This window comes from Dasypus novemcinctus, chromosome 25 (genome assembly GCF_030445035.2).
Source record: "Dasypus novemcinctus isolate mDasNov1 chromosome 25, mDasNov1.1.hap2, whole genome shotgun sequence".
Classification (NCBI taxonomy): Eukaryota; Metazoa; Chordata; class Mammalia; order Cingulata; family Dasypodidae; genus Dasypus; species Dasypus novemcinctus.
Genome location: NC_080697.1, coordinates 39,674,920 through 39,697,383, shown reverse-complemented (window position 1 = coordinate 39,697,383; position 22,464 = coordinate 39,674,920). Strand labels below are relative to the sequence as shown.

At 36.4% G+C, this 22,464-nt stretch overlaps 1 pseudogene; it reads left to right on the top strand.

The window, feature by feature from the left end:
- Window positions 1-5,782: 5,782 nt before the first annotated feature.
- LOC101414363 (prefoldin subunit 3-like) lies at window positions 5,783-6,377 on the top strand (annotated as a pseudogene).
- Window positions 6,378-22,464: the final 16,087 nt, after the last annotated feature.

Sequence of the window (22,464 nt, the reverse complement as noted above, 5' to 3'; positions counted from 1 at the left end):
TAAAGACCTCCTCAAACAAAATCTGAGGGACTTTGTCACCAATAGATCATCCTTCAGATAAAATACTAAAAGAAGTTTTTAGGAAAGAAAAAATGTATAGATAGAATCTTGGATCTAAATAAGAATGGAAAAGCATCAGAGAAGGAATAACAAAAGGGGGAAATATTTTTTAAATCTTCCCTTTTAAAATACATGTGTATTTTTATTAGAGAGCTTGTGAACTTACAAAGCAATCATGCATAATGTGGAGAATTCCCATACAACACTCCTCCATGAACACCTTACTTTGTTATGGAACATTTGTTACAGATCATGAAAGAACATCATCAGACTATTACCACTAACTATGGGCTACACAGCATACATTTGGCATATTTTTTCCATACCCTCCCATTTTTTTTTAAAGATTTATTAAAATAAATCTTATCTGTTCACTCCCTCTTCTTATTTGTCCGCTTCTGTTGTTGTCAGCGGCACGGGAATCTGTGTTTCTTTTTGTTGCTTCATCTTGTTGTGTCAGCTCTCTGTGTGGGAGGTGCCATTCTTAGGCAGGCTGCACTTTCTTTCGTGCTGGGCGGCTTTCTTTATGGGGCGCACTCCTTGCACGTGGGGCTCCCCTACGCGGGGACACCCCTGCGTGGCAGGGCACTCCTTGCGCCTATCAGCGCTGCGCATGGGCCAGCTCCACACGGGTCAAGGAAGCCCAGGGTTTGAGCTGCAGACCTCCCATGTGGTAGACGGACGTCCTAACCACTGGGCCAAGTCCGCTTCCCTACACCCCCATTATTAACACCATGTATTAGTATTGTACATTTGCTATAGTTCATGAGAGAACATTTTACCGTTAACCACTGTCCATTTTTCTCCACACGGTTCACTGTGTTATACAGTCCCATGCATTGTCTAATCTATCCAAAATGTACACTCAGTGGTTCTCGCTTTCATCACAGAGTTGTGCAGTCATTGCATTGACAAATTTTTTAATGTTTTTCTTAGTCCAACAGAAAAAATCACAAACCCCCCTATTATTGATCCTTAGCATTGATATAGTATCTTCTTTGACATGGCTGCAAGAATACAGCAATATTGCTGTTAACAATAATCCACAAGTTGCATTAATTGTATTTTCCCATGCATCACCACATTCATGCCACCTTGTAATAGTGATACCCATTTGTTCTAGTTCCTAGAACATTCTTTTATTTGCATTATTAACCACAATCTTCATCCACCTGCAGATTCACTGTTATTCAGTTCCCCAATTATTCTTTAGCTTTCTTTCAGAAGACATTTACAACCCTAGACAACCCCTTTCAAATTTTCTTATTCTTAATTGAATGAATAGATACTGATTATTCAAAGTAATAACAGCAACCATGTATTGAGTAATTAGGGCCTATGAATGGTGGCAACACTATAGGAAATGGAAAAGAGGAATTAGGAGAACTTGGTTATAAGGTGCCGTTCAAAAGTAGACATAGAGTATTTGTAACTGTATGTTGCAGAACACAGGATAACCACTATTTTTTTAAAGCAGTATAATAGATATACTTGCTGAGAGAAGACAAAATGAAATCATAAAAATGATGAAATAATGCTAGAGAAGGTGAAAATAAGTAAAGATTTAAAAGGAAACATAAACAAGTAAAAAGAATAGAAAACAAGTTAGACAGATGGTAGATTTTAATCCAGCAACATAAATAATCACTTTAAATGAGAATGGTCTAAATACACCAATTAAAGATGGAAAGTATTAGAGTGGATTAAAAAAGAGATCCAACTATAAATCATCTACAAGATACTCACTTTAAATATAAAGACACAGAAAGACTGAAAGTAAAGAGGATGGAGAAAGATATACCACGCTAACACTAAACCACAAGAAAAGTGGAAAAGTAATATTAAACTCAGACAAAAATGAAAGTACAATAAAATACAAATTGGGCTTCATTAAAATTGAAAACTTCTGTTCTATAAAATACATTGTTAAGAAAATGAAAAGACACAGAGTGGGAGAAAATATTTACAAACCACATATCATAAATGGCTAGTATCCAAAATGTACAAAGAACTCTTAAAACTCAACAATAATTAAACAACCCAATTAAAAAATGTGCAACAGATCTGAACAGACACCTCACCCAAAAAGATATACGGATGGCACATCATTTGAAAAGATACTCAACATCCTATGTTAATAGGGAATTGCATATTAAAACAATGAGACAATGAGATATGGTTACACAACTATAAGAATGCCTAAAATCAAAAAGGCAGCGGGAAGGTAGGATGAAAGGCAGGAAGAAAAGCAGAAAGGCGAGGGGAGGAGGGTGGAGGCGAGGCAAGGCAAGGCAAGAAAATTATAGCAAATAATTTCAATGATGGCGGTAGGAGCAGTTATGCATTGCTGATGATGGGAATGAAAAATGGTACAGTCACTTTAGAGGACAGTTTGGCAGCTTCTTAAAAACTTAAACATAGTCCCACCATATTATCCAGCAATCTTGCTCCTAGGTAATTAACCAATTGAGTTGAAAACTTAGATACACATAAAAACCTACACACAGATGTTTATAGAGCTGTATTCATAATTGCCAGTACTGGAAGCAACCTATATGTCCTTCAGTAGGTGAATGGTTAAACAAAAGGTGTTACACCCATGCAATGGAATAAAAATAACTGAGCAATTGAAAGAATTGAGCTATCAAGCCATGAAAACACATGGAGAAATATTCAATGTATATTTCTAGGTATAAAAAGTAAATCTAAGAAACCCAAATATATTACACTTGGGAAAAAGGCAAAACAATAGAGACACTAAGAAGATTAATGGTTGTCAGGGTTTCTTGGTGCAGAGGGGACAGATGAACAGATGAAGTACAAGGATTTCCAGGGTGGTAAAACTGTTCTGTATGACACTATAATAGAGATTAGATTGCATTATGACCAAACCCATAAAGCTACATAACACAAAAAGTTAATGTTAATGGAAAATATGGACTTTAGTCAATAGTAATGTATCAAAATCGGTTCCTTATTTGTAACAAATATACCACTCTGATTTAAGATGTTAATAATAAGGGGACTCAGAACAGTGGAGTGGGGTGTTTGTATGGGAACTCTGTAATACCTGTTTAGTTTGTCTGTAAATCTAATACTGCTGTAAAAATAAAATATATTTTTAAAATAAACTGCATTTCTATATACTAGCAAAAAGCAAAGGAAAATTTAAAAATTTAAAAACAACATAGGCAATTGCATAAATATGAAAAGGTGCAAATTTAGCAACATATGTGCGACTGTATAATAAAAAACTAAAAATGACTACTAAGAAAATATAAAATAACTAAATAAATTCAGATATACTTCCTGATCATGAATCATGTATAATTCAGATCAGAAAACAAAATTTTATGATATTTATCCACATATAAATCTATAGATTCAAAAAAAATCACACTAAAAATCTATGCAGGCTTTTCTCTAGCAATTGACAAGCTGATTTAAAAATATATATGAAAATGTAAAAGTCCAGTTTTATCAGCCTAACTTTTTTTAAAAGAACAACAAAATTTGAGTACTTACATTCTCTGATTTCAAGATTTATTATAAAGCTAGAGAACACAAGACCATATAACATTAGCTTAAGGAAAGACATATCGATGAAAGGATCAGAATAGAGAGATGAGAGCAGTCTGACAAATACGTAATCAAATGATTTTCAACACAGATGCCAAAGTAATTCAATAGGGAACAGGAAGTCATTTCAAAAAATGATTCTGAAACAACTGAACATTGAATATCCACTTCTTAATTGAAAACAAAAACTAGAACCTTATACCCTAAAAAACTAGCCGGAAATGGTCCATAAACCTCAATATAAATACAAAACTATAAAACTTCAAGAAGTAAGTATAGCAGAAAATCAACATTAGGTTGAGGTATTCATAGATTTACAAGAACACAGAAAGCACAAAACATATAAGGATACTTAATAAAGTAGGCTTGCTCCAATTTAAAATTTTTGATACCCTAAATGAAAAACAATTCAAGAACTAGGAATAAATACTTTTAAAACATATCTCTGTTAAAGAATTATATTAATTTCCCATTGCTGCATATCAAATTACCATAATATTAACATCTTAAAACAACACACGTTTTATCTCACAGTTCTTTAGATCAGAAATCGGGGCAAAATTGTCTAGGTTTGCTGCCCAGGCTTCCAGAAGGTTAACAAGGAAAAAAATCTATGGTGGCGTAGTTGTGTTCTTGGGAAGAATTTGCTCCCAAGGTTCTTCTGGTTGTTGGCCTTGATTGTGAGACTCCGATTCCTTGCTAGCTGTCAGCCGAGGCTCAATTTCTTCTCCCACAGACCTCCCATATTCTTTCTTATAGTCCCCCACCATCTTTAAAGTCAGTAACAGCAGACAGAGTCCTTCCCACGCTTATATTCTATGACCTCTCTGAATTCTTATTCCTACCCACTGGGAAAACAGCAACAAAAATCTCTCTTGTTTTGAAGGACTTACACGATTAAATAGGCCCATCCATATCATTTTCCTTTTGTTAGATAAATTAACAATATTGGAATAGTATCTTATCATATTCGTGGGTTCCATCCACACTCAAAGGGGAGGAGATTACACAAGAGCTAGAAAAATCGGGGGTCATATTTAGTATTCTATCTACCACACAAGAACATGAAGATAAGCAATAACTAAATGGGTAAAATATAGGAATAAGATATATAAATTTTATAAGAAGATATATAAAAGTCAAATATGCATATGAAAATATATAAAAGTTCAAATACACATATGAAAAGATACTCAATATCATTATCCCTTAGGAAAAAGCACAATAAAACCAAAATATATATCCTTATACACCCACTTAAATGGCCAATATAAACACAGGTGGTATATACACAAAATGGAATACTGCTAAAAGAAACAAATAAAAAAAAGGAATGAGTTACTGATATAAGAAACATCATTAATCTATAAAGACATTATGTTAAGTGACTATTCAGATTTTTAAAGAAAGACTACATACTGTATAATTTCATTTCTATGAAGTTCTAGAAAAGGAAAAATTTTAATGATAGAAAGCAGATGATCAGTGGTTGCCAGGGTCAGATGTTAATAGTATGAAATTGTCCAAAAGAGGCATAAGGGAACTTTAAAGGGAGATGGAAATTTCCTGTATCTCAACTGGTTACATAACTTTATGCATTTGTCAAGGTTCGTTAAACAGTATACTTAAAAGTCATGAATTTCATTTTATGTATATTTTACCTCAACACAGATGATTTTAGCAAAGGAATCCCTAAAAGTATAAATAATCTAAAATAAATGAAGCTAACTCTTCAACAAATTGTAAACACAGAAAATAATTATTTCAAACGACTTTTAAGTGCAATTATTTATAAGTTCTTAGTGAGAAGTAGTCTATGGACAAAGAATGCTGCGAAGAATTCATAAAGTTCACGCCTAAGTTTTGTTTTAGATAGTTTCATTGAATTATATTTTTAAACTATTTTATTTTTATTAGAGGATTAAGTAAATATGCATACATGTTAAAGTAATAAGTTTCAGTTAACGAAGGAAAAAAGATACATTTATGAAAATATCCTATAATGTTAAAATTGATTTGGAAACATGAGTATAAGTTCATGATCTTTATGAAAAATAGCTTTCCTAGCTCTCTGTTGAAAAGCCCATAAAGAATATAACCTCAGAAGCAATGGGAGAGTTCATCCAGCGTTGGCTTCCCCAAAATGGCGGCAACTAAGGATGCTTGTGTCTTTGGAGAAGAGGCTGCAGGAAATGGGCAGAGGCTCTACCCGGACTTTCCAAAGCCATGTTTGTGGAAGATGTAGATTCCTTCTGAAACAACCTGGAAATGAGATTGCAGACACAGTATTAAGGAAGCTGGAGGAGCAGTATCAGAAGTATAAGTTTATGGAACTCAATCCTGCTCAAAAAAAAAAAAAAGGAGTCTAACAGGTCAGATTCCTGAAATTAAGCAGAATCTAGACATTCTGAAATACATGCAGAAGAAAAAGAAATCATCAATTCATTGAAGATCAGGTTGTAACTGGCAGATAACTTATACTGCTAAGGTTCGGTGTTTCTTACTGATAAAGTGTGTCTGTGGTTGAGGGCTAGTGTAATGTTTGAATATGATACTGATGAAGTGCAGGCATTGTTGGAAAAGAATTTATCAACTGCCACAAAGAATCTTGATTCTCTTGAGGAAGACCTTGACTTAATTAGAGATCAGTTAACTACACTGAAGTCAATATAGCCAGGGTTTATAATTGGGATGTAAAAAGAAGAAATAAAGATGATTCTACCAAGAACAAAGAATAATGCTGGCAATTAAAACATGTTCAGTTTTCCCAAATGTATGTTATTTTATTTTATTTTTTAAATATATTTTTATTTACTTTTAGAAGATAAATAGATCACACAAAATATTACGTTAAAAAATATAAGAGGTTCCCATATGCCCCAGTGCCCACAATCCCCACTCCTCCCACATTGACAACTTCTTTCATTAGTGTGGTATATTCATTGCATTTGATGAGTATGTTTTGGAGCATTGCTACACAGCATGGATTATGGTTTATGCTGTAGTTTATACTCTCTCCCAGTCCATTCAGTGGATTATGGCAGGATATATAATGTCCTGCATCTGTCCCCACAATATCATTCAGGACAACTCCAAGTCCCAAAAATACCCCCATATTACACCTCTTTTTCTCTCTCCTTGCCTTCAGTAACTCCAGTGGCCATTGTCTCCACATCAATGACATAATTTCTTCTATTGCTAGAATCACAATAATTCTGTAGTAGAATACCAATTGGTCCACTCTAGTCCATATTCATTCCCCAATCCTGAGGACTCTGGGATGGTGGTTCCCACTCCAATTCTTAATTGAGAAGGGGCTTTGATCCCACATGGCTGATGGATAGGACTCTCCTGCTTGCAGTTGCACTCTCTCAATTCCTTGGTGTAGTGGTTGACCATCCTCACCTCCTTCTTAGCTGACCTGGGTAAGTTGAATGCACTGGATAGTAGGTGCTGCAACTCCTCTGAGGCTCAGGGCCCAGCTGGTACATGGATAGCCCAGAGATTCGAGTCCCCTGGACATACACCAACCCCAGCATGAACCACAGGTTCAATAAAAGGGACAGAAGAGGCTTGTGCAGAGAAGTCACATCTGAGTCCAACTCCATCACGCTCGGGAGCACAAATTCCAAAGTAGGGTGCACAGGCAAGGCACCAAACTCCAGAGCCATCTGGAACCCTCAGGAGCACCACTACCTGGAGTAGTATCTAGTTTGGCTGTCTATGAGATCCTGCAGAGATGTGCATAATCACAACCTTTCTAATGACTTCCCAATTCATTTTGAAGTCTCTTAGTTATATAAACTCATTTGTCTTTACCATTTCCCTCTTTCATTTAATGTCTTTAACCAGTTGCATCACTAGTCGGTGCTTGGGAGGAATCCCTTGGTGACAGGGAAGTTTATCCCCAAGAATCAAGCTGGGCGGGGAAGGAAATGCATTTATATGTTGAGTTTGGCTTAGAGAGTGGCCACATTTGAGCAACATGGAGGCTCTCAGGAAGTAACTCTTAAGGCAGGCTCAAATACTAGGCCAAGTTGAAATTTCAAGTGCAAAAGGCTCATAAGCATGGTCATCAGTATCAAGGGCCATCTTTGGACCATCCTTCTTCCCTGGTCATTGCCCCTGCACTTGGAGGATTGTTGCTGTTTCATTGGAGAATGTGGCAGAGATTCCCCAGGATGAGAATCCAGCAGTCCCTCAGTTGTCATGTGAACCTCAACCTGCTGTTTCAATACCCAATGAACATCTGAACATATCTATATACCCTAAATGCATACCCAGGAAAACTCCCTCCCATGCCTCCCCCATCAATGACATCCCACATCAATGCTCATCACCTGCTATAGTTGAACCCCTCTGTGATCAAAAACTTCATAAAAAATGAAGCCTATTATATTGCCAAATTCAATTAATAGGAAAATGAAATAGTAATGATAGGTTTAAACATAAGAAATAAAATACATAATAGATGTGTTGCCTTTCATCACTTTAATAGCTCTGTTGTCCTGTATGTACAGTGACAAATTCTTCCATTTCTTCCTCAGTGTATTACCTTTTTTTTTTTCATTATGTCTTCAAAGAAGTTTTAGGTCACAGTAAATTCATATATAGAATATAGGGGTCTCCCATATACCCAACATCCTCCCCCTTTCCTCCTTCCCTATTAATGATCATTTTACATGTGTGTGGTACATTTGTTACAACTGATGTACAATTATTAAAACGCATCTACTAACCATGGTCAGTAGTTGAAATTATGGTTTACATTTAGACCGTACACTTTTATAAATTTTTGGTGAAATTTAACATGACCTGTATCCATCATTGCAAAATCATGCAGAACACCTAAAATCCAAGACCATAAAGACCTTGGAAGATAATGTAGAATTTCACACCCAAAGCATGAACAGCAAAAGAAAAAAAAAAAAAAGATAAATGGGATCTCCTCAAAATTAAAACCTTTTTTACCTCAAAGGAATTTGTCAATAAAGTGAAAAGACAGTCTACCCAATGGAAGAAAATATTTGGTAATCATATATCTGATGGAAGCCTAATATCCAGCATATATAAAGAAATTCTTTATCTCAAAAAAATAAAAAGACAACCCATTTAAAAAATGAGCTAGTGATTTAAAAAGATATTTATCCAAAGAAGAAATACAAATGGCTAAAAAGCACATGAAAAAATGCTCAACATCACTAGCTATTAGGGAAACGAAAATCAAAGCCACAATGAGATACCATCTTACATCCATTAGAATGGCAGCTATTTAAAAAACAGAGGACTACAAGTGTTAGTGAGAATGTGGAGGCATATGAACACTCATTCACAGTTGGTGGGAATGTAGAATGATCCAGCCTTTGTGGAGGACAGTTTGGTGGTTCCTCAAAAAACTAGCTATAGATCTGCCATATGATCCAGTAATTCCACTACTGGGTATATACCCAGAAGAACTGAAAACAAGGACATGAACAGATATATGTACACCAATGTTCATAGCAACATTTTTCACTGTTGCCAAAAGTTGGAATTAACCCAAATGCCCATCAACAGATGAATGGATAAACAAAATGTAGTATATACATACAATGGAATACTACTCAGCTGTAAGAAGGAAAACAGTACTAACACACAGGATAACATGGATGAATCTTGAGGACCTTATGTTAAGTGAAGCAAGCCAGGCATTGAAAGACAAATACACATGACCTTTCTGATATGAATTAAGCAAATCGAGTCATCTCTGGAAGACAGGTTTACAGGCAATAGAAAGGGAGAAGAAGGTTGTGAGCCAATGCCAACACAGAGAAATCTATGATAAGGTAAAAGTGAGTAGTTGTGCAGTGAAGGGACATAACAGCTGTAGGGATACTATTGGGTTGGGCGGTGCAGGCTTGACAGGGGCTAGGGTGGCGAGGATGGGTCGGATGGTCCATGGAACTGGGGGGAGGGTTGGAGATTGAAGGGTTACATAGTGGAAACTACAATGTTGAGAAAACTCTTTTGGCAATATGACAAGGAAGGGTCACTGGTTTGGGGTGCTGAAAAGGGGGGCATTAAGCACAGGCACACCTTGGGCAGGCTTCTAGGGAATGTGTGAGTGTTCATCCTGTCATAGTGTGTTATATCAGTGAGTGGAGACCCTTATAATGAGCGGGAAGGTATACTCCCAACCTGGGGAGGCCCCATGTTTTGAAACAGAGGGGACGGTATCTTTAGAGAGCATGGGTGGCTCCTAATAGAGGAGGACAGACTAGTGAGTCAAGCCCTCAGAGTTGTTGCCAGTATCTATGAATCTTGTCTTTTAAGCAGTGAAGACTGGTTGTCACTGTGGGCCCTGAGGGGAAGGGGAGGGAGGAATAGAACAGATGTTATTTTAAATAACCCAAAATTTATCCTTACAGTTTGATGTAACTGATTTTTTAAAAGCAAGAATGTTATTTTATTTATTTTTAGAAACAAAATTAGTTTAAAATATTTTATGAAATAAGCAGGCGAATTTTCTTTCACATCTCCCAATGCTTCTTTTGTAATTCTTTTTTTCTGACATAAGAAAACATTTAGCTGAAATGGCTGAAAACTGTAGGTATGCTATTGAAGTCGAATGCTGGACACTTTTTATTTATTGCCTGATGTTGCTCCCGCTTGATGTGGTTAAGTCAGTTTAAAGGTAGAAAAGACAGTTTAAATATTTGCATTCTCTTTAGTACATGTGGGTTTTTATGGCCCTCTGTTGTCGTGAATTTGTCTTATAGAAATGGTATTTTATGAATTACTGGTTAACCAATAATTATTTATTGTAATTTTCTGGACTTTTCAGGAAAGGGTAATTTGCCAAAACAGTAAGAAGGTTATTGACTATAATTTTTTTTATTCCAAATAAGTGCAGTGTCTTTGCAACACCACATAAGGGAGATCTCGGACAGTATGAAATAACAGTACTCACTCAAAACACATAGCTAATTTTGTATTTCTTCACAGTTGTTCAAGGCAGCTTAATAGGAATATTAAGACAAATGTAAATCTTCAATGAAAAGGAGTTGTGAGCTTTTTTATTCATGTTAATACCTCCTAGAACTAGTAAGAAATCCCATTGGTAGTGGCCAGCACTGGGTGACACAGAATCTGGTAAAAAAACAAATGTATTATTTCATCTCAATGTAGTAAAAAGTAGAATTGCACAATGCTTTGAACTTGTATTTCATGATATTAAAACAATGAGGAAAAAAAAGAAGCAATAGGAAACAATCATTCTTTCTTAATCCATTCTCCAATAAAGGAGCTAAGAAATCCTTGGGAAAATTCTAGGACAAGGAAGGACTTGGTTAGCCTTAAATGCCTTGTATGTGTGTATGTGTTTGTGTGTGTGCCAGAAAAGAAAAAAAGTATACAAGGATGAGGAGGGTATGACCAAAAGACAGAGGAGTCTGATTTCAGTACTCCTATTGGCAGATGTGGGAAAATACAGCATCAAAATAAACGCTCACTGTATTTTATCATACCAGAGTATATTAATAAAATTCTATGTGCTCAGAGAATTATGAGTTTGGGGTGTATTGGAGGAAATACATCATTAGACATTATTATTGGTGACAATTAAATGCTTTACTGCTTTTTCATTCAGACCAGCACTTGTTTATCCCCAGTTCATGAGAAATAGTTTCTCTTTACAGAAGAAAACTAGCTAGTAAATGTGGAAAGAATTAAAATGCACCATGTTTCACCCCAAAGAAAATAATTGATTCAGTCAAGGATCATCATTAAAGGATGCTTAAGCCATAAATTGAAAGATTGTTGGGAAGGTTACTTTCATAGCACAAAAGATTAGCCTCAGTAATTACTTGTTAGTTGGAAAAAAAAAAATCAAACAAAAAGCAAACATACTTATACAATGGAGAGATCAGCTGATTGTAACCTTAAGCAAGTTATTAAACTTAGCATCAGGTACAGTGGTGCAATTTCAAATATACAGCATTACTTATGAAATACTCTTGCCCAGCCTGATCAACTCGAGTCTAACCAGACCAGTTTGCAGAAAATACAGGGGTTAGAGAACCACCCACAAAAACACTCAGACAGTGCTAGAATATGAGATATTCTGCAAGACAGTGGACCTCAGCTCTTGAAATTTGAAAATCATGCAAAGCAATTATAGTAATTATAAATGAAAAATCGGGGGGAAGCTCTAGACGAAAAGAGACAAAAGAGAAATAACAGTCAAATGCAATGTTTGAAATTTGGAGATGGAACCCTTGCTTAGAAATATAAATCAGGCATAAAAGATGTTTTTTTAATAATTTGGGAAAAGTAAGTATGATCTGTATGTTACGTGCTACAAAGGAATTATGGTTAGTGTTCCATAGTGTAAGATCATGGTTTTTGTTTCCTAACTGCTTAAAGAATATGATACAATCAGTTTGACTTAACGACAGGAATTTATTGGCTCACTTTCAGAACCTAGAAGGCTTTCTTCCGCCCTGGAAATATATCTTCCAGCTGATCAACAGCCTTTGGGATTCCTTGCTTTTCTTTCACAAGCAATGCACATGGTAGCATCTGTATCTTCCACTGCCGGGTTCCATTGACTTCTAGGTGATGGTCGCTCCCTGTGGTTTTCCTGTGTCCAATTTTCTTTGCCTAGAAGGACTTCAGTCGTATTGGATTAAGGCCCCCTTCATTCAGTTTGGGCACAAGTTAACTAATAATATATTTAAAGGTCCTGTTTACAAAAGGGTTCACACCCTTAGGACTAAAGGTTGGGATCTGAACATGCCTTTTGTGGGGGACATGACTTAATCCCAAACACTAATTATGTGGTTGAATAGGAGACTAGTTCATTTTCAGGAAAGGGCTATCATGATTCTGTAATTTATTTTCAAATGTTTTAGTAAAAAACAATAGATAAGTAGTTGGATAGATTAAAAAAAATATGGCAAATGTTAAAAAATGTTTTGTATATAAGTAGTAGGTATCTTTAGAGGCACCGTACTCTTTTTCAACTTTTCTCTGTGTTTGAAATTTTAAAAATAAAAAGTTGGCGAGAAAAGGACTACTGACAATTCTAATGCCTATGAGGTAGATTATGCTACAAATAAAGCAACTATGACTGTAACCCTAGAAAACATGTGAAGGGAAACGTTTCCTCTCTATAATTAGCTTTCCTGAGCAAAATTCCTGAAGAAGAGACAGTCATATATGTATCCAGACTTCATCTCCTGTTCTATTCTGGAATGGTGACTTGCCCCTATGACTTGCAAGAATATATATAAATATAGAAAAGCATTTCTGGAGTTTTTCTTTGTTTTAAGGATTATGAGGTGATATAAAAATTCCTTGAAATCTTGTCTATATATTAAAAGGTAAGGAAAATAGAACTATTATATTTTGACTCCCTATTTTGTGGAAGGTCTCTTTTTGTTTTCTTTAATTCATCATCTATTTAATATTAATTTAGAATGAGATTGGCATAATTTTTAATCATTTATGTAATAAAAATTTGAAGCAGAAAATTTAAGTAATATGGTAATAGTGGTCTATCTGCAAAACTGTAGAGATAGACTTGGACATGCTGACTTCTCAGGTCCCCAAACCTGTGACATTTCTAATATTCTGAGATATCCAAGGCACTGTATCAGCTTCTCTTTCAATTTTCACCTGCTTTATCTATCCTTTGTCTTTCCACTTTTGCTTAGTATATAACAAGACATTGCACCTCCATCTTTTCCTATGCCTTTGAGATGTGAGTCATTTACACATACTTTCACTTCTTGATGCTTCACTACTCATATTTCTAACATCACCTAAACTTTGCAAAGGCACATAAAAATGGCTACATTTGGATGAGATACTAAATAGATCACCAAGAATTAGATTTCTAATTATTAATATAGAAATTATTTTATGGGAATTAAGAATTCTTTAACCATATGGAACTAAGATCTCATGCAATGAATTTTACAGTTCAGGCACCCTGGTCTCTCCAGTAGTCACCACCCAGACCAGGACTCTGAAATCACAGGTATGAGGTCAAAGTGTTATGGAACTAGTCTTGCATAGGAAGGGAATGGCATTAAGAAGGACAGTGGAGGAGAACCAGCAAGATAGCGGTGGAGCAAGGAGCTCCTAGAGTCAGCTCTGGCTACAGGGCAGTTAGCAAACACCCAGAGATCTCTGGAAATAACTGAAGCACCTGTTTGGGAGCTCTCAGAGGCCAGAAGAGCATCCTGCAATGACCTTGGGGGAGTGGGAAGAGGCGATGCCTGTCTGCAGAAAAGACTCATAAGTAAAGCACTCCACGTCACAGAGGTTGCTGCCCATCCTGCACTGGAGGCACAAGCCACCTAGGGAGCTGTTCCACAGCTGGAACTGAAAGCTCCACTTTCCCAAAACAGGGGAGGAAGAGAAGGTTGGGCACCAATTTCAGCTATGGTGAGGAAATTCAGTGGGCTACAGTATGATGCTGAGAACAGCTAAGGTTTGAGCCTGTCCAGGTCATAAAGAGGTCGGGAGCCGCCATCTTAACTCCGCGCCTGGCACGAGGGGGAAGTGGGGCAGACTGAGGATCCCAGTGCTGGTGGGGCCAGCTTTCTCCCATCCAGATCATATTTCCGGACTAGTCTGGGCCCCAGGCCACCTCCAGTGGTGAGGAAGCTATGGGGATCTGCACCAGCCTCTCCGGAAATTACCGGCCAAGCCATGGAGGCTGGTGATTATCCTACTCTGGTAGCACAAGCCATCCAAGAAGCTGTTCTGTGATGGGAATTGGAAGCTCCATTTCCCAGAAACAGGGGAGGAGATGGTTGGCTGCCTATTTCAGCTACTAATTGGGAGACTTGGCTGACTAAGAGATAACACTGGGAACAGCTGGGGTGAGAACCAGCCAAGACAGCAAAGGCCAGTAGCTACCATTCTGACTCTGCCCTCAGCCTGACGGGAAGCCAGGCTGACAGTTCCTTTCATGCAGATCAGCCTGAAGCCCACATAGGTTTCAGCCCCACCTCTAGTGGGGAGAAGGCTGAGGAGCCCTGCACCACCCTATACAGGTGACTGCAGGGAACTTTGGCTGGCATAGACGGAAAATCAGAAGTCTGCATAGATTGCTGCCCACACCTGCAACTCCATCCCTGCCCCAGGTAGTGGAGAAAGGGATGTGAAGCTTCATCAGTCTCTCTGGGCAACTATAGTTTAGGCCTGCACGTAGATTATGACACATAGCTGTGACTCTGTCCCTACCCCTGGCAAAGGAGAAAGTTGGAAGAAGCTTCACTGGTCCCTGGTACAATGAGGGCAGCTTGAGCCTCCACAGCTTACAGCATCAACTACATGCTTGGCTTCTACTGCATACGCAGCAAGGGAGAAACGATAGGAAGCCCTAAACTAGAGAGAAAAACTGCACCCAGAAAAACTACTCTAGTAAGCCAGATGCGAAGACACCAACAAAAAATTACAATCCACACCAAGAAACAGGAAGCCATGGCCCAGTTAAAGGAACAAGATAAGCCTCCAGATGACATAAAGGAGTTGAGACAACTAATTATAGATGTTCAAATAAATCTCCTTAATAAATTTAATGAGATGGCTAAAGAGTATAGGATATTAAGAAGACATTGGATGAGCACAAAGAAGAATTTGAAAGCATACATAGAAAAATAGCAGATCTTATGGGAATGAAAGATGCAATCAATGAAATTAAAAAATCACTGGAATCATATAATAGCAGATATGAGGAAGCAGAAGAAAGGACTGGTGACCTTGAAGAAATGGCCTCTGAAAGTGAACATATAAAAGAATAGATGAAGAAAAGAATGGAAAAAATTGAACAAGTTTTTAGGGAACTAAATGGCAGCAAAAGTCATGCAAACATATGTGTCATGGGTGTCCCAGAAGGAGAAGAGAAGGGAAAAGGGGAAGAAGGAATATTTAAATAAATAATGGTAGAAAATTTCCCAATCCTATTGAAGGACATAGATAACCCTGTCCAAGAAGTACAACTTACTTCCATCTGAAAAAATCCAAATGGACCAACTCCAAGACACATACTCATCAGAATTTCAAAGGCCAAAGACAAAGAGAGAATTCTGAGAGCAGCAAGAGAAAAGCAATGCATAACATATAAGGGATATCCAATAAGATTTAGTGCTGATTTCTCACCAGAAACCATGGAGGCAAGAAGACAATGGTCTGATATATTTACGATACTGCAAGAAAAAACTTCCAGCCAAGAATTTTATATCGAGCAAGACTATCTTTCAAAAATGAGGGTGAAATTGGAATATTCATAGATAAACAGAAACGGAGAGAATTTCTAGGCAAGAGACCACATTTTCAGGAAATACTAAAGGGTGTACTAGAGCCTGAAAAGAAAAGACAGGAGAGAGGGGCCTGGAAGAGAGTCTAGAAATGAAGATTATATCAATAAAAGTAACTAAAAGTGTCAAAAGAGTGGTGAAAATAAAATATGACAGATAAAACTCAAATAGTCAGGAATAAACTTAATGTTGTAAAGCACTTGTATTCAGAAAACTGCAACTCAATGTTAAAACAATCCAAAAAAGGCCTAAATAACTGGAAGAACATTCCATGCTCATGGATTGGAAGACTAAATATCATTAAGGTGTCAATTCTACTCAAATTGATATACAGATTAATGCAATCCTAATAAAAATTCCACCAGCATTAAAGAAAAAATTGAAAACACAATCATTAAATTTATTTGGAAGGGTAAGGAGCCCAGAATAGCCAGAAACATCATAAAAAGGAAAAGCGAACCCTTATCTCCAAACTTTAAATCATAAAACTTACCTATAGTGGTAAAAACAACATGGTACTGGCCTAAAGACAGACACGATAGACCAATGCAACCAAATTTATGGTTCAGAAACAGACCCTCACAGGTAGCGTCAAGTGATTTTTGACTAGCTTGTCAAATTCACACAGCTCAGGCAGAACAATCCTTCAACAAATGGTGTTGAAAGAAATGGATATCCACAACTGAAAGAAGGAAAGAGGACCCCTATCTCACACCTTATCCAAAAACTAACTCAAAATGGATCAAAAAACTAAAAATAAAAGCAAGAACCATAAAACTTCTAGAAGAAATTATTGGAAAATATCTTCAAGATCTCGTGGTAGGTGGTGGATTCTTAAAGGAGATAAGAGAAGGATTGAGTGGACTACTGATGTTTAATGTATATAGAAGTTTTAATTAGCTTTACTGTAAAATTGTGGAAATGTATAGAGTGGATGATAACACACAGGGAGTAAGTAACAGCTAGTTTACAAATTGGGATGTGACTGAAAATGGTAATCTAGTTATGTAAATGCCAATTCACAAAATGCTTGAGAATAATCTAGGAACTGGATAACATGGTAAACCAAGACGTGGGTGAGAATTGTGGTTAATGATACAGATGCAAGAGTGTCCTCTGTTAGCTAGAACAAATGTATATCACTACCGCAGGGTGATGGGAATGTGCAGAAGCATAGAAAAAATACAGCTGGAATGAACTATGGATTGTGGTTAGTAGAAATAATATAATATTCTTGCATCTATGCAAAATATGTACTGTGTTGATACTGAGGCAGTGTGGAAAATGTGAGCCAAATATACACTATGGACATAGCAATAATCAGATGATATTATTTTATCTATAGCGAGTGACCCACCACACTGTGGTGTGTTGATGGAGGGGTGTTGTTTGGGAATTCTGCACATGTGCATGACTATTTTATAAGTTTACAACTTCTGTCATAAAAAAATATATATTTAAAAAATAATAATAGGGTGGGTTCAGGGGAAAACACACCAACTTTAAGATAAGAACTATGATAGTAGTAAGATTTTGACAGTGTTCTTTCATAGGTTTTAACAAACTTCTCATGACAATACAAGGTGTTGGTGGAGGGTTGATGTATGGGACCCCTGTATGATGTCATGCATGTTTGCTTTGTAAGTTCACAACTTTTACTATACACTTAATTGTTTATGTATGTTCATATACAAATGATATAAAGATAATAATCAGATTGGTTAGAGGAAAATACTTTGTTTAGTAGTAATATTTTGACGATGCTGTTTAATCATTAGTTAAAAAGGTTTAAAAACAATGCAAGTTATTCGTGGTAGGGTGAGATATTATATATGCTTGTTTGATGTTATATATGTTTGTTTTGTAAGTTCACAACTATTATACATTCACTGTTTATGTATGTTTATGTATGAGTGATATATTTCAATAAATTTTAAAAAAAAGAAGGAAGGTGGAGAGATCTCGTATATCCTGAAGAATGAGAAAATCACGTGCTCTTAATAAAATTCCTAGTAGGGATGAGAACTTGTGGTAGAATATAGAAACAAGGAAGCTTCCAAGCAACAGAAGGCCATACAATGAAAATACAAGCTTTTGTTTCTCTTGCCATTCAAATATGTAACATCAACAGAGAATATTTAACATATCCGTGTACATGGCATATTAAGTGCTGTAGAAGATAAGCAAAATCCTCGGTGAATGTTAACCATTTATCTTCAATGAGCATTTATTGAGATGCTATAATATTTTGCTAAGAGTTCTGAAGTCAGATACATATGCGAATCATAGCATGAACGTCAGCATTTTTATTAACTTCTGCAGTTTTAGGTTGTACACCTATAAAACAGGGTTACATGACACACATGTACAGAAAAACTGTAACACAGTGCCTGCCCACTAATGAGCATTTTAACAGATAGTTAAAATGATAATGAAGAGCAGCATGGTGAAGATGGAGTGTGGGAGAAGGACTAAAAGTAAATTCTAGACCCTTGAGTAGTTTCAGGGTCCCTTTCTGGCAGTCATTCATAGTCCAGGAAACATGATAGACCAATGAAGAAACATTGGTGAGGTACAGAAACAATCAGGGCACTATGGGAGCATGGTTCAAAAATGGGTCTAAATCAGACTGTGGAGTCAGGAAAAGTCTTTCTAGAGGAAGGAACACCTAAGCTAAGTTTTCAAAGATAGATCTGAATAACTTAAGGAAATGTGTAGAAAAGCGCACACATCGGTAGAGTAGAACTCATTTGTGTACATGACCAGAAGTAAAAATTTAAAGACATTTTTCTGGAACTAACCTGAGGAGAATCTCAGTGGTAGATACCAGAGGATTCCCTATGCTAAATGAAGCTGCTTAAACTATTCTGAAATCTGTGAGACTGTAAAAGGACAGTCAAGAATGAAAATCACAAAATGCTTTTACTTTTATTTCTATTTCTTATATTTATTTATTCCCATAGCCTCAGACAATTTCTATTGCATGCATTGCTCCTACTACTGTACTTGGACACAACTCTAATGGAACTAGCCTTGATGTATCTTTTCATGTTTATGATTGGTTATTACCCAAGGTAAGTAGATAGATATACAGTAGTGGACTACAGTGAACATCACTTCAAAATAAAAACAAAAATGACCATAAAAATGGAAGTAATCTCATCAATTTACTGTGAAAGCAGCAGACTGCCTTAGAGACAGCATTGCCAGACAGATGGTGGGTATGGGGTGTGACGAGGTAAGGGACTTCTGGTCAAGGGACTTTTCAAGAAAGCAGCACACTTTGCCAAGGCAGAAAACGGCCAATGTAAAAGGCAAGAAAAAGCACACCTATGGTTGAGCCGTGCTGTAACAGGAGACGTTGGTTTTGCAATGCATTTGTAATAAAAAGTCCGAAGGTCAGTCATCTCTTTGTTTACAAGATATGAAGGTCTCTTGCAGCACACAAACTGGAGTTTCATGAAAAAATAAGAAGCTCTTCCAGGCTGGAGAAAAGTTGAATAAGGGAAGTGAGGTAGACATTTTGTTGGTTATCGTTTTACAGCAGCTGGGGAAATCTCACCTCCAAACATGGCATAGCCACCTGCTGTTCCAGGAATTCCACCCAGAAGTCATGTGAAAATAGCTACACTCCCCCAAATAGAAGTGAAAGCCATTTCTTTTCAAAAATAGCATATATTAAAATAATGGTCTTAACCCCTAAAATTTTCACCTTCACAAATAGACTTGGTTATTATATACACAGGTTCTAAAGGATATTAAACATTTGATTTAATGGCCTTTTAATCCTCATATTTTCTGTGTTCTGATGTCCAATTTGAAGTGGCGCTATTTTATTTTGCTTGCCTAAAGAAGAAATTGAGGGAAAAAATTTACATGGGTGAATGGTTGAATTTTTACCAAGATAATACCATTTCAATAAACAGGTGTGTTGAGATTAATCCCATTTTAACTATGAATACCTGGATTGTTTGGGAAATTTGTCTCACATTCCACACAAGATGAGTTTATAATCACACCAACTCTTCGAAGACTGATTTAAGGCTCATCCTGAGCAGGTTAAGTTGTTCTTAAGAGGATGGATTAAAAGTCCTGTTGTGCTCAATGAAGTTTGTGAATTTAAGGGACTTTGGAAGTCTTTGCTTAAATATAGACTCAACTACACATGATATTTAGCTAAAGGAATGAAAAGAGAGGAGTTTTTGACAAATATATCTAAACAGAACTCTCTTGCAGGATATTAGAGGCCAGAGCTCTTTCTATACTGTGTTTGACTCACATGAGAAATTTTCATTGGAACTGAGTCCTGTTAGAAGTCTCCTTCTTTGCAGTGTCCACAGTTTCGTTTACAGAGACAGCCTCCTTGTCTGGTCCCCTCATCCCCTCTCTCCTTGGAGAGCTAAAGTATTTGGGGACTGAGCTTTTGAGAAAACACAAAGAATCCAAGACTGACAGCTGCAGCTGGAGGTGCTCAGGCATCTCTATGGGGAATCCTTTGAAGTAGGTGCTGTGAGCTGAAACCAAACTGCTGTGGCTTGAAGTTACCAAGGATTTTTTTTTTTTTTTTTTAAGGCAAAGTCTTTTAATTCTCCTCACAGCCCATTGAATGTAGCCTGAGGATAATACAAAGAATTTTGTTTTCGAAACACCCAGACTCCCTTCCTTCAGCCACAAATCCATTTCTTGAAAGGGCCATATTTGAGGCCAGAGTGCCTGAGGCCAAAACTAATTCCACAAGTTTCAACAAAACACTAATAATCTTAAATTTCCCCTACCACTGTGCCTTGAGAGTCTATCTGATTCATATCAAGTACATAAAAATGAAAACCTACATTAAAACACTCTGTAGAAAGCTTAGCCTTCTCATTTCTTTATGAGCATTTATTGAATGGTATTTGGCAACATACTTAGAAGCATGGTTCTGGACAAAGAGGATAATGAAGAAAAGAACTATGAGTACCTGTCATTTCTTTAGGACTAGAATCATATGCGATCTATTTTTATATCTCTGTCAGCTAAGTGCATTATCTGACACACAGTCAACGCTTAATTAATGTTTGTGGAATGAAGGATTAACAGTTTAGGTGACACATGAGCTTGCCTTAACCAAGGTAGAAACTAGAAGTGGTAAGGATTTGTAAATTTCAATGTAAGAAAGTTGTCTTGGAATAAAACGTCCTAATAGTATTTGGCATAGTAATTGATGTTTTTATACATTCTGTTTAAAGATATGACTGAAATGTTGAAATAGATTTAGAGACTTATTCTTTTTTTCCTAGTTTATTTTTTTTTAAATGTAGATCCCATAGACATTCAAACTGTTGACTCTTAAGTAAATAAAATCATTAACCAAGAACTAAAATGATTTATACTGTCTAACTGGTACCAAAAATATTACAGTTGATGTAAAAAAAATCTTGCTTTTATTTAACCTATAATGGATGTTCTAACACAGAAGTTTTACTTTTAAAGGTCATCTTAAAGAATTTCACTTCTTGCATTTTGAATCATTTATTTTGCTTTATTACTCCAGCACTGTTCAACAAGAATGTGGAACTTAACACAATAACTTACTTTTTTATTTACAGTCCTTTGCTTTCTCAAGAAATTAGCAGTCTCTAAAATTGAATGAATTCAATGGATTAGTTAACACACATTGCACTTCCTTAATTGGCAAATGAGTACACAGTTGACATAATGTAATCTGTTGGAATTCAAGTACTTATTGATTTCAAATTCTAAGATGTTTTTGTTATACAAAACTTTTCTGATATATACATGCTTCCACAATAAAGAATTCACATCTCCTTCTTTAACACAAACCAAACCAAATAAATAAAACAACTATTACAGCAATTCCAGTTCGAGTCCACTTTAACTGCAACATTTTTATTTCATGTTTAAATTTTGCCCAGGGCACATCTCTGTTATAGAGGCACTCACTCTCAAGGTCAGGCAAATTCAAGGTTAGTGCCTAAGAATGAGTGTCTCCTTAAATTTTGTGCCCTAGGTACTTCCTTTGCCTCAGAACTCTTGGCCCTGTTTTGACTATCTTCTTTCACTTTGCATAATTATTTAGAGATTTATCCGTATTGTTAAAAAATCAGTTCATTCCTTTTTATTGCTGAGTAAAATTCCATTGCAGGGATATACCACAATTTAATTATTGTTTACCCATTGATTCACTTTGGGTTGTTTCCAGATTTTATCTATTACAAAGAAAACTGTTGCATATAAATATTTTAATGGGCATGTGTGACATTTCGGTTCAGTAAATACCTAGGAGTGGAAAAGTTGGATAATATGCTAGGTATATATTTAACCCTCTAAGAAACTACCAAAGACTTTTCCAAAGTCATTGTTCCATTTTGCTTCCCATCAGCAGTTCCACTTTGCTTCCCACCAGAAGATGAACATTGTAGTTCCTTTGCATTCTTACCAGCAATTTGTGTGGTTAGTCCTTTTAATTGTAGTCATTCCAATAAGTAGAGTGGCATGCTGTGGAGGTTTTAAT